At 42.9% G+C, this 10,477-nt stretch overlaps 1 non-coding gene across 1 annotated transcript; it reads left to right on the forward strand.

The window, feature by feature from the left end:
- The first annotated feature begins 367 nt into the window (after positions 1-367).
- Positions 368-5,298, forward strand: LOC112816937 (uncharacterized). The gene is made up of 3 exons (XR_012376285.1): positions 368-496; positions 1,471-1,659; positions 3,381-5,298. It is a non-coding gene; the product is annotated as an uncharacterized protein (transcript).
- Positions 5,299-10,477: the final 5,179 nt, after the last annotated feature.

Below are 10,477 nucleotides of genomic sequence, written 5' to 3' on the forward strand. Positions count from 1 at the left end.
CAGTACATAATCAGGGTCCCCAGAGAAGCCGCCACTTTGGCTTTGTGAAACCATTCATTCTTGCCTTTGAGATTCCTCAATCTACATTTTTTCTGATACAGACACACCATCACTAAGCAGTATTGTTTGATAAGAACTAGAATTCTTATGATTACTGCCATCAATAAACGTGTAAGTAATTGAGCAGGATGGTATCAAAGGAAACTTAAGCCTCCTTTTTCGAGGAGGGAAGAGCTGAGCTGAGGTGACAGATCCCCAAAGCCAGACTGGCGATTGGAGAACAAGGCCGCAGTCCTCCCGCGTTCCTAGAGAGAACCCCGAAGGGCAGCCCGGCCCCGAAAGGCTGGTGTTGACGCACTTCCGGCTTCTGTGAGCCAGACGGACGTGCGCGCGCATTGAGGGTTGTGGCGAGCGGAGGCCTGCGTGCTGCTTTTCGACCTCCCCAGACTCACTTCCCTCTTCTGTCCCAGCACCCTGGACTTCTCCGGGGTTCACGGTGAGACGTGGGTCCGGCCAGGGAGGATGGGCGGGGACGGAGGTGGATGTGTAGAGCCGTGTTCCGCGACTTCCCTCGCCAACGACCGCCCCCGACGGGTGGAGGAGGGTCCACGTTCCCATCCTGCATCCCAGCCTCGGCCGGAGGACGCGCACTCTCCCAGCAGAGAACAGCCCCGGATCCGAGCGGGAAGGGAACGGCGTTTTGTTTTCCGGCTAGGATGAGGTGCCTCTGGGACCGGGAAGAGGCAGTCCGCTGCGTGCCCCGCCTGGGCTCTCTTGTCCTCGGTTTTCACTCCGGGGGTAGCGGACAAAAGGAACCTGGGCTGATGTCTGTGTTCCCCAATTGTCCGCCTTTGCTTTCCTTCTGGTGAGGGCTTTTTTACCTGAGTTCTTAAGGACCCAAAAATGTAAAATGAGGAAGACCCACCACCAAGCTCCACGGGCTTTTTTTTATTTTTTATTTTTTAAGGGTACAAGTTTGCTAAGCCTCATGAATGTTTGCAGATCATGTGCTCACCCCCAGACCCATCACCAATAATGGTGGTGATTAGTGTTTGAAACCTAGTGAATAAAGTGATTTTGGACGCAGTAGGAAAAGATGATAGACACTTCACTCTTTTCCTTGCAGTTTCTGAACTTTCTGATTTTTAAATGTCTGATTTCAGACATCAGGTGGATTTTTCAGTTGTGCAAGGTAATTGTGCTTGACCTCAAGCCGTGAGTGGTGAAGGGGATTTGTGAGGATGCAGTGGAAAGTGTGTTGGGCTAATAGGAGACCATTTCCAGTGCTCTCTGTGCCACTGATTAGCAGGATGATCTTGGACAGAACATCACCAGGTCTCAATTTTGTCCTAAGTAAAATTAACTAGATTATCTCAAAGGGTCCTTCCAACTTGGAAATCCACTGGTAAGTGAATTTAACTGAAAAATCCACCTGGGCCAAACCTAATGTCCCATCTCCATTTCCTGCAGTGCCACCAGAAAGATACTTTTATTATTGAGAGAAAGTGGCAAAGGACCAAACAAACAAGAAAACACAACACAGATCAGTGCTGAAAAGATTGTATGCAATTAATCAATCAGTTGCAGAGAATTCATTGAAAGCATATCAATGAAACCTATTTGCTGGAGAAGTAGGTTGGTTACACAGTGCAATGGGAGGTAAGTAACTTACCCATGGACACATAATTTATTTCTGTACTTTAAACCTGTGCTATTATAATACTCCTCCCATTCTTATTCACATGTTTTACAAATAACTTTACAGTTTAATTTATAAATGGCATGCCCTTCCAAATGTTGAAATCCCAGACCTATAACAAATTTGTTGATCTTTCTAAAAATGGGCAGCAAATACTGACCTTGTATTCAAACAAGTGTTTTTTAAATGTCTATGAGTTGCAAGGAACTACATAGAATGACTTACAGGCAACGATAAGAGCAAAAGCGCAAAGGGATAGTCTAGTTGAGATAAGGCATGAAACCATTACAAATGAAATTTCAGGGTAAAAGCCATAAAAATATTATACATACCAAACTAGGAATGGAAACAGTGAGTCTGAAGTTGAGAGAGGACTGGGTTCTGGGATCATTCAAGTAATCTAAAGTAAAACCCTGTCTTTCTGCTGCCCTTGCCCAGAATATTAGCACCACCACTCCTTGCAGGCCTACAGGTCAGGGAGGAGTGACTGTGCCCCTGACCTCAGCCCTGTATCTTTGGAGTTTCACTTCCTCCGTGTCCCTTCATTTTGATTCATACTCCCACTATGAGGGAACGCATCTAGGAACATGTGATCTGATTCCCCCTTCCCCGCCTTTAAAACTTTGACCCAGATGTCAAAGACTGAGATGCCTTTTCCTTCATCTTAAAAGACCACAGACAGATGGGATTTTTCAGAAGATCTGTCACTAAACATGGAGAGAAATGAGCAAAGAAAATTTAATAGTTGGAAGGTGAAGTTCAGCAACACAAATGGTGACAGAATATAAGTGCTGTGAGATGGGGACCGAAGCAGGGGGGGCTATCAGGAAAGGTTAAGTGGGTTTTGGTATTTTTAAAATACAAATACAGGTTTTATTTTTTTCCCCTGTGCCCCAGTGGGTCATCCTGTACACCCCACTCAGATGGTCATTTTAAGAATGACCAGATCAGGGCGCCTGGGTGGCTCAGTTGGTTGAGCGACTGCCTTCGGCTCAGGTCATGATCCTGGAGTCCCGGGATCGAGTCCCGCATCGGGCTTCCTGCTCGGCGGGGAGTCTGCTTCTCCCTCTGACCCTCTTCCCTCTCGTGCTTTCTCTCTCTCATTCTCTCTCTCAAATAAATAAATAAAATCTTAAAAAAAAAAGAATGACCAGATCACTCTTTTATAGTGACTAGATTAACAGTGTAGCAGCACAGTTAGGACCCTGGGCTTAAGACTTGGGTTTGAGTAGTGGATCTACTATACTTTGGTGTTAGACACATTATTTAATCTGAGTTGTTTTTTTTTAAGATTTTTTTTATTTATTCATTCGAGACACAGAGATAGAGAGCATGAGCAGGGGGAGAAGCAGGCTCCCAGCTGAGCAGGGAGCCCAATGCGGGGCTCAATCCCAGGACCCCGGGATCGTGACCTGAGCCGAAGGCAGACGCTTAACCATCTGAGCCACCCAGGCGGCCCTCTGAGCTTTTTAAAATAGGAGTAATCATGTACTGCGTAAGGTTTCCGTGGGCATTAAATGAGCTGTATACAAAAACATTATGTAATGAAGTGAATTTGTCTGCACATGGATACCAAGACATTGGACTTACTGAATTGTCTTCATGACTACTCACATGAGGTGTCAGCACTACACTACAACGTTACTTTTTCATACTGCTATTAAATTTTTCTACTCTGCAGGATAGCAAAAACTGGTCTCCTGAAACATCTAGGACAAAAAGGACAGTCCTGCAGACAGACCGTGTTTGGATCAAGTGAGCCAATTCTTTGAACCTGAACACTGCTGAGTCAAGGCATACCGCAGATTGGTCTCCCCAGGCCACCCAGGAGATGGAAGGCATAGTGATCGTGAAAGTGGAGGAGGAAAATGAAGATGAGGAAGACCATTTCCAAAGGGAAAGAAACAGCATAGAATCATCCCAACCATTTCTTAGTCGGTCCACAACCATGAATGAGAGGGCCTTGTTATCATCATACTTGGTTGCGTATCGAGTAGCAAAAGAAAAAATGGCTCACACAGCTGCTGAAAAAATTATTCTTCCAGCGTGTATGGATATGGTACGGACAGTGTTTGATGATAAATCAGCTGATAAATTAAGAACCATACCCCTTAGTGACAATACGATATCACGTCGAATCTGTACGATCGCAAAACATTTAGAGGCGATGCTTATTGCGCGGCTACAGTCTGGGATAGATTTTGCAATCCAACTTGACGAGAGCACTGATATTGCAAGTTGTCCAACTCTCCTGGTTTACATCAGGTATGTGTGGCAAGATGATTTTATAGAGGATCTGTTGTGTTGTTTAAGTTTAAATTCACACATAACTGGATTAGCTTTATTTACTGAATTAGAAAAGTGCATTGTTGGTCAATATAAATTAAACTGGAAAAATTGTAAAGGAATTTCAAGTGATGGAGCAGCAAATATGACTGGAAAACATAGCAGGGTTATTGAAAAATTGTTAGAAGTAACATGTAATAGGGCTCTTTGGAATCACTGTTTTATTCATCGAGAAGCTTTGGTGTCCAAGGAAATTCCACCGAGTCTAATGGATGTATTGAAAAATGCAGTGAAAATTGTTAATTTTATTAAAGGAAGCTCACTGAACAGTCGACTTCTTGAAATATTTTGTTCAGAGATTGGAGTTAACCATACCCACTTACTGTTTCATACAGAAGTTCGTTGGTTGTCTCAAGGCAAAATACTGAGCAGAGTATATGAACTCAGGAATGAGATTTACATTTTTCTCATCGAAAAGCAATCTCATTTGGCAAGTGTTTTTGAAGATGACATTTGGGTAACAAAACTGGCATATTTAAGTGATGTTTTTGGCATTCTTAATGAGTTAAATTTGAAAGTACAGGGGAAAAACGATGTATTCCAGCATCTTGAACATATTCTAGGATTCCAAAGGACATTATTGTTGTGGCAAGCAAGACTTAAAAGTAATCGCCCTAGCTACTATATGTTCCCAACTTTGTTGCAACACATTGAAGAGAACATTATAAATGAAAACTGCTTAAAAGAAATAAAATTAGAGATAGTGATGCATCTCACTTCTTTGTCTCAAACCTTTCATCATTACTTTCCAGAAGAGAAATTTGAATCATTAAAGGAAAATATTTGGATAAAAGATCCATTTGTTTTTCAAACCCCAGAATCAATCATTGAGTTAAACTTGGAGCCTGAAGAAGAGAATGAATTATTGCAGCTCAGTTCATCATTCACACTAAAGAATTATTACAAGACGTTAAGTTTATCAGCATTTTGGATTAAGATTAAAGATGAATTTCCATTGCTAAGTAGAAAGAGTATATTGTTGTTACTACCATTCACAACTACCTATTTGTGTGAACTAGGATTTTCAATCTTGACACGATTAAAAACAAAGAAAAGAAATAGGCTCAACAGTGCACCTGACATGCGTGTAGCCTTATCCTCCTGTGTTCCTGACTGGAATGAACTTATGAACAGGCAAGCACACCCCTCACATTAAATCCAATCTCCATGAAATTTTGGTTTTGTACTCTTTTAAGGGCTTTTTTTTTTAGTAGATTGTATTTAAATATTAATAAAATTATATTTGGAATTTACTGTGTTTCATTTTCCTATGTAGTATCATTTCAGGAAACTTGTTCCACTTACGCGAATCAGATGTATGTGTATCCAGAATAATGATGTGAAAATACATTTCTGCATATTACTGTCAGTTTTGAAAAATAGTACTTTTTTTTTTTAAGATTTTATTTATTTATTTGACAGAGACACAGCGAGAGAGGGAACACAAGCAGGGGGAGTGGGAGAGGGAGAAGCAGGCCTCCTGCGGAGCAGGGAGCCCAATGCGGGGCTCGATCCCAGGACCCTGGGATCATGACCTGAGCCGAAGGCAGACGCTGAACAACTGAGCCACCCAGGTGCCCTAGAAAAATAGTACTCTTAATACGTAGTCTTATACGCAGATCTGTCCCCATCTTCACCGCCACTGCCTTGCTTCTTCCTTTCAGGCAGAGCCCCATTCAGGTTCAGTTTCTCACCATCTATGTACTTATGTGTTCTTCCTTTTTTCTTCTCATTCCAGGAAGTGAATCTTGATGCTAATCATGGTTTAACACCATTCTCACACTGGGTTTATTTAAGCATGGGCACGTGTTATAATTCTAGCTAATGAGATGCCCATGTAGAACACTCTGTCAGGATATTTTTGTGAAGGGGTCCCTTGCTCTCAAAGGGACACAAGAGGAGACAGTGTTAGGGGCATAGTTTCTGAATCTTCCCAAGTCCCTCCTTAAAAACAGAGCAACCAGGATAGCCAAACGGAAAGTCATGGACATCATCTACAGCAAAATCAGGTGACAGGGTACTACCAACAGTTAAAAACTAACACGGTCTCATGCCATTGTGTAAAAGGAAGCAGAAGAAACAAGCATCTGATAGATTTGAAAGCTGCAAAATAAAAGGTACTCATGCAAAATTTCAGTGAGCTGTATTGAGACCAGCAGCTTAAACCAAGAACAGCTTGCCCACTTCAGTAGAGGGTGAGTTTTGGGGATTAGTGATAAACGCTGGAAGCAGGATGGACCCTGTGAAAATAGAATCCAAATTGACTAAGACAGGGACAGGGGAGACCAAGTCTTATCTCTGTGTCCTTGAGGATTGTTTGGTTTCCTTTGCCCACAATCAAGATCTTTTTGTCTCCTGATTAGTGACAGTTGACCTCTGGCCAAATTCCAAGATACAGGTTTGCCTGAGCACCATCCTCATGGGCTGTGGCAGTTCATGATGGGTCTTTTCTACTAAAATCCTGCCCCTTCTGGATCAAATACCTCCTTCCTTTGTGTTCTCTCATGATGACATAACTAGTACACATATCTCACCAGCACCATTCAACCAGGGACAATTTGGAATTGCATTGACCCCTTCGGGAGAACACACATGCACATCCCAGTCACCCATCTTTATCTGGGAAGATATTGGAATGGGGAGTGAAGCTCACACAATTTGCTGCCAGAAAGAGAAAGCTGTGAAAACATCAGATACAGGCCCTTTCTCTCACTGTAGTGTGGAGCACTGTCTAGGTTAGGACTGAGGAGAGCTGAGGCTCCAGGCTCCATTTCAGAGGTAAGTTATGGTCAAGTCCTATCTCTGTGCCTCCATCAATTCATCTGTAAAATGAGGACTGAACTGCTTGCTTTCCCTGCAGAGCTTTCGAAGACCACAATTAAATGTTGTAGAACTTAAAGCACTATATAAACAGGGTGTAAGTACTCACAGAGGGGTGCCTCGTTGGCTCAGTCATTAAGCGTCTGCTTTTGGCTCAGGTCATGATCCCAGAGTCCTGGGATCAAGCCCCACATGGGGCTCCCTGCTCAGCAGAGAGCCTGCTTCTCCTTCTCCCACTCCCCCTGCTTGTGTTCCCTCTCTCGCTGTGTCTCTCTCTGTCAAATAAATAAAATCTTTAAAAAAAAAAATACTCAGAAATACATAAGAAAAAAGATATGCCACATGCTGCCATTCAGGCTTCAGAACTGGACTGACGAATTCTGTCTCTGATCCTTACTACCTATCTGACCGTGGAAAATTTATTAATTTTCTGAAGCTCAGATTGCCCAACTCTAAAATTGGGACACACATGGGATGCCTGGATGGCTCAGTCATTGAGCCTCTGCCTTCGGCTCAGGTCATGATCTCAGGGTCCTGGGATAGAGCCCCACGTCGGGCTCCCTGTTCAGTGGGAAGCCTGCTTCTCTCCCAATCCCCCTGCTGTGTTCCCTCTCCAACTGTCTCTCTCTGTCCAATAAATAAATAAATAAAATCTTTTAAAAAAATAAAATTGGGACACACTACTAAGTAGTTATTATAAATGCATTGTATTGTAAATCTACATGTGTTGGAAATACACTGGAAGCCAGTACGTTGTAAATACACTCCTAAGTAGGACTGAACTGTGTCTCCCAAAATTCATATGTTGAAGCCCTAACCCCCAATGTGACTGCATTTGGAGACAAGGGGGTAAAGTTAAATGAAGTCACAGGGTTGGCCTCATCTATAGGACTGATGTCCTTACAAGAGGAGGAAGAGCTACCAGGAGTGCGCACACACACAGGAAAGGCCATATGAGGGCACAGCAAGAAGGCAGCTGTCAGCAAGCCAAGGAGAAGGCTCAGTAGAAACCAACTCTGCTGTCATCTGGATCTCTGATTTCCAGCCTCCAGAACTGCAAGAAAAACCTCTGTTGCTTAAGCCACCCTTTCTGCAGCATTTTGTTACAGCAGCAGGAGCACATTGATATACCACGCAAAGTACCCAACACAGAAATAAACACATTATCAAATGCACAACAAATGTAACTCTTTTTTTCTTAGAAACAAGATTATAACCCAAAAGGTTTAAGGTTGCTTATCTAGACTGAGTGATGGCTTTGTCCTAACACAGTCCTATTTTCTCCTGGTCGCACTCACAACCAGTGATATATACTGTACTTGTAATATTTCTGGCCAAGGATAAAACAAAGCAGTTGCTATACTGCACCAAACTCATGATTTATTATGCTCAGAGGTACCAAGAGACAGATGTAAAGAGGTAAAACTGTCCCTGACATCAAGTCCAAAACATGCTAGTTTCTCAATTTTGGTCTTCATCCTTGAATGTCCCTAATTTTTTTATCTGCTGCATTTTCTGTATCTCTGTAGGTATTTCCTTACTTTCCTAACCTTACTTTTTCGCCCTGTGTCATTCTGATTTCAAATAGTGTCTCTTAGTTCTACTTACATGTGATCTGACAGGTTCAAATCTGTGGTCCCTCTGATTTGTGTAATTTCCTTTTTCTGGAACTTCTCTAGGTTATGTCCTTTCTCCTTAGGCCCAAGCCACCAGAACTGCACTTATTGGTGAAGTCATTCTACGATTCTGTACAAGGGCAGAAAAACACTAGTTGTACGTTTTGCCTCCCATGCCTTTTCTAATGGGTCCCATCATTAGGTTTAAGTCAAAGCACAAAGCTGGGCTGGACAGGGGCCGAGGGCCCCGTCAGGGAGGCGCTTCCCTCCACATCCTGCTGGGGCCAGACGCCACGGTGCTGACGATGCATCTCATGACCCCTCCGCCACCCGCACACCAGAACTCAGAGCCGCGGGGTCGACCCGGAAGAGGGAAGATGAGCAGAACCCCAGACCTTCAGGACAAATACAAGTCCCAGAAAGCCCACCGGAAGTGCCTCAAACCAACCCCCTCCACCTCATTGGTGTTCTCCAGGAATCCGGGAGGTCTCGCCATCTCGGTGGTTCCTTGAGCCACCCTAGTCTGGGAAAAAGACCAAGTTAGAAGCATTTCCTCCCCAGTGAGAAATAAATAAGGGAACTATGGGGAGAGGTGCAGGTCACAAGTTCCTTCTGCAGGGAAAGTACCTCAAGCTAATGACCGGAGCCTTAGTTGCACTCATATGGTTCCAGTACTTTTGTAAAAACAATAGAAAAATTTTATAGAGTCAATCACAGGCTTCCTCTCAGCCCCCAGTACCATAGCAAACATTTCTATACAATTCGACCAACATGCTCCATGCACCCATTTACTGATGTAATTAATTGGAACATAGATTCTACTGTTCTGTTCCTTTTGCCTTAGTCCCCTCCAACTTTTTTAATATTAAAAAGGACAAGGAAGTAGTGTCTCGAGCCAACAAATCTTGCTCTAACTTGCCCAAACTCGAGCAAATAAAATGTATGAGCCTAATGTTTTGTTTCCCTTTCCTTTTGGAGGTTTGGAAGAGAAGGTATGATGGATGTGGTGACTAACAGCAAAAAGCTTTCAAACATTAAAATCATAAAACTTTTTTTTTTTTTTTTTGGTCTTCCTGCACCTAGGAGCAATAAAGGAAAGCTGTAAGACTACAGATCAACATAGTTTTCAGCTCAGGAAGATGTTTCTGGCAATCAGAAACTGGATAACCAATGGCCAGGAAATGTTTTCTCCAGTTCAACATGTTTATTAAGCATTTGTTACATAAATGTGCCTGCAAACTGGGGATTCCTCCATCAGGGTGGGAGGTTGGGTTTGAGAATCCCATGGGACCTGTTGACAATTTTAAGATTCTGTAACTATGATTTTATGGTATCTTGGATCAGAACTATTTTTCACACAGGTGACAAAAACAGTTTCACCACTTTGCAATGTCTGATGTTTAATAATAAAAGACAGGTGTGCCTGGGTGGCTCAGTCAGTTAAGCGACACTTAATTTCAGCTCAGGCCAAGATCTCAGGGTTGTGAGATAGAGCCCCGAATTGGGCTCCATGCCTAGGGTGCTTAGGATTCTCTCTCCCTCTCCCACCCATCCCAGGTCAGGTGCCCGCACGCGGGCAACTCTCTCTTAAAGAAAAAAGCTTTAAAAAAATAATATAAGACATAATATAGTGTAGTGCCTAAGAGCTTAGCTTTTGGAGGCAAAGTGGAAAGTGGTCTGGCTGGGTTCAAATAGTAGTTCTGCCACATGCTGTGTGACTTTGGGCAAGTGAATTAAATATTGTAAACTTCAGTTTTGAAATGAGGGTGTTAAGTAAAACCACCTCATAATGTTGTAAGGATTAAGTGAGATGATCCACATAAAAGCATATGATGTTTAGAACATGGTAAATGCTCAATAAACATTAACACCAGTCTTCACTGAAGTTTTCATTCTCCATTAAGTCTTGCAACTAGTGGCTTTCAGCAAGAGCCACCCAATTCCATAACCTTTCCATTATTTCATTTCCCCCCCAAACCTTACATAAGACAGCAGC

Source organism: Callorhinus ursinus, unplaced genomic scaffold (assembly GCF_003265705.2).
Source record: "Callorhinus ursinus isolate GAN/ISIS: 27379988/994484 unplaced genomic scaffold, GSC_fseal_2.0 scaffold70, whole genome shotgun sequence".
Classification (NCBI taxonomy): domain Eukaryota; kingdom Metazoa; phylum Chordata; class Mammalia; order Carnivora; family Otariidae; genus Callorhinus; species Callorhinus ursinus.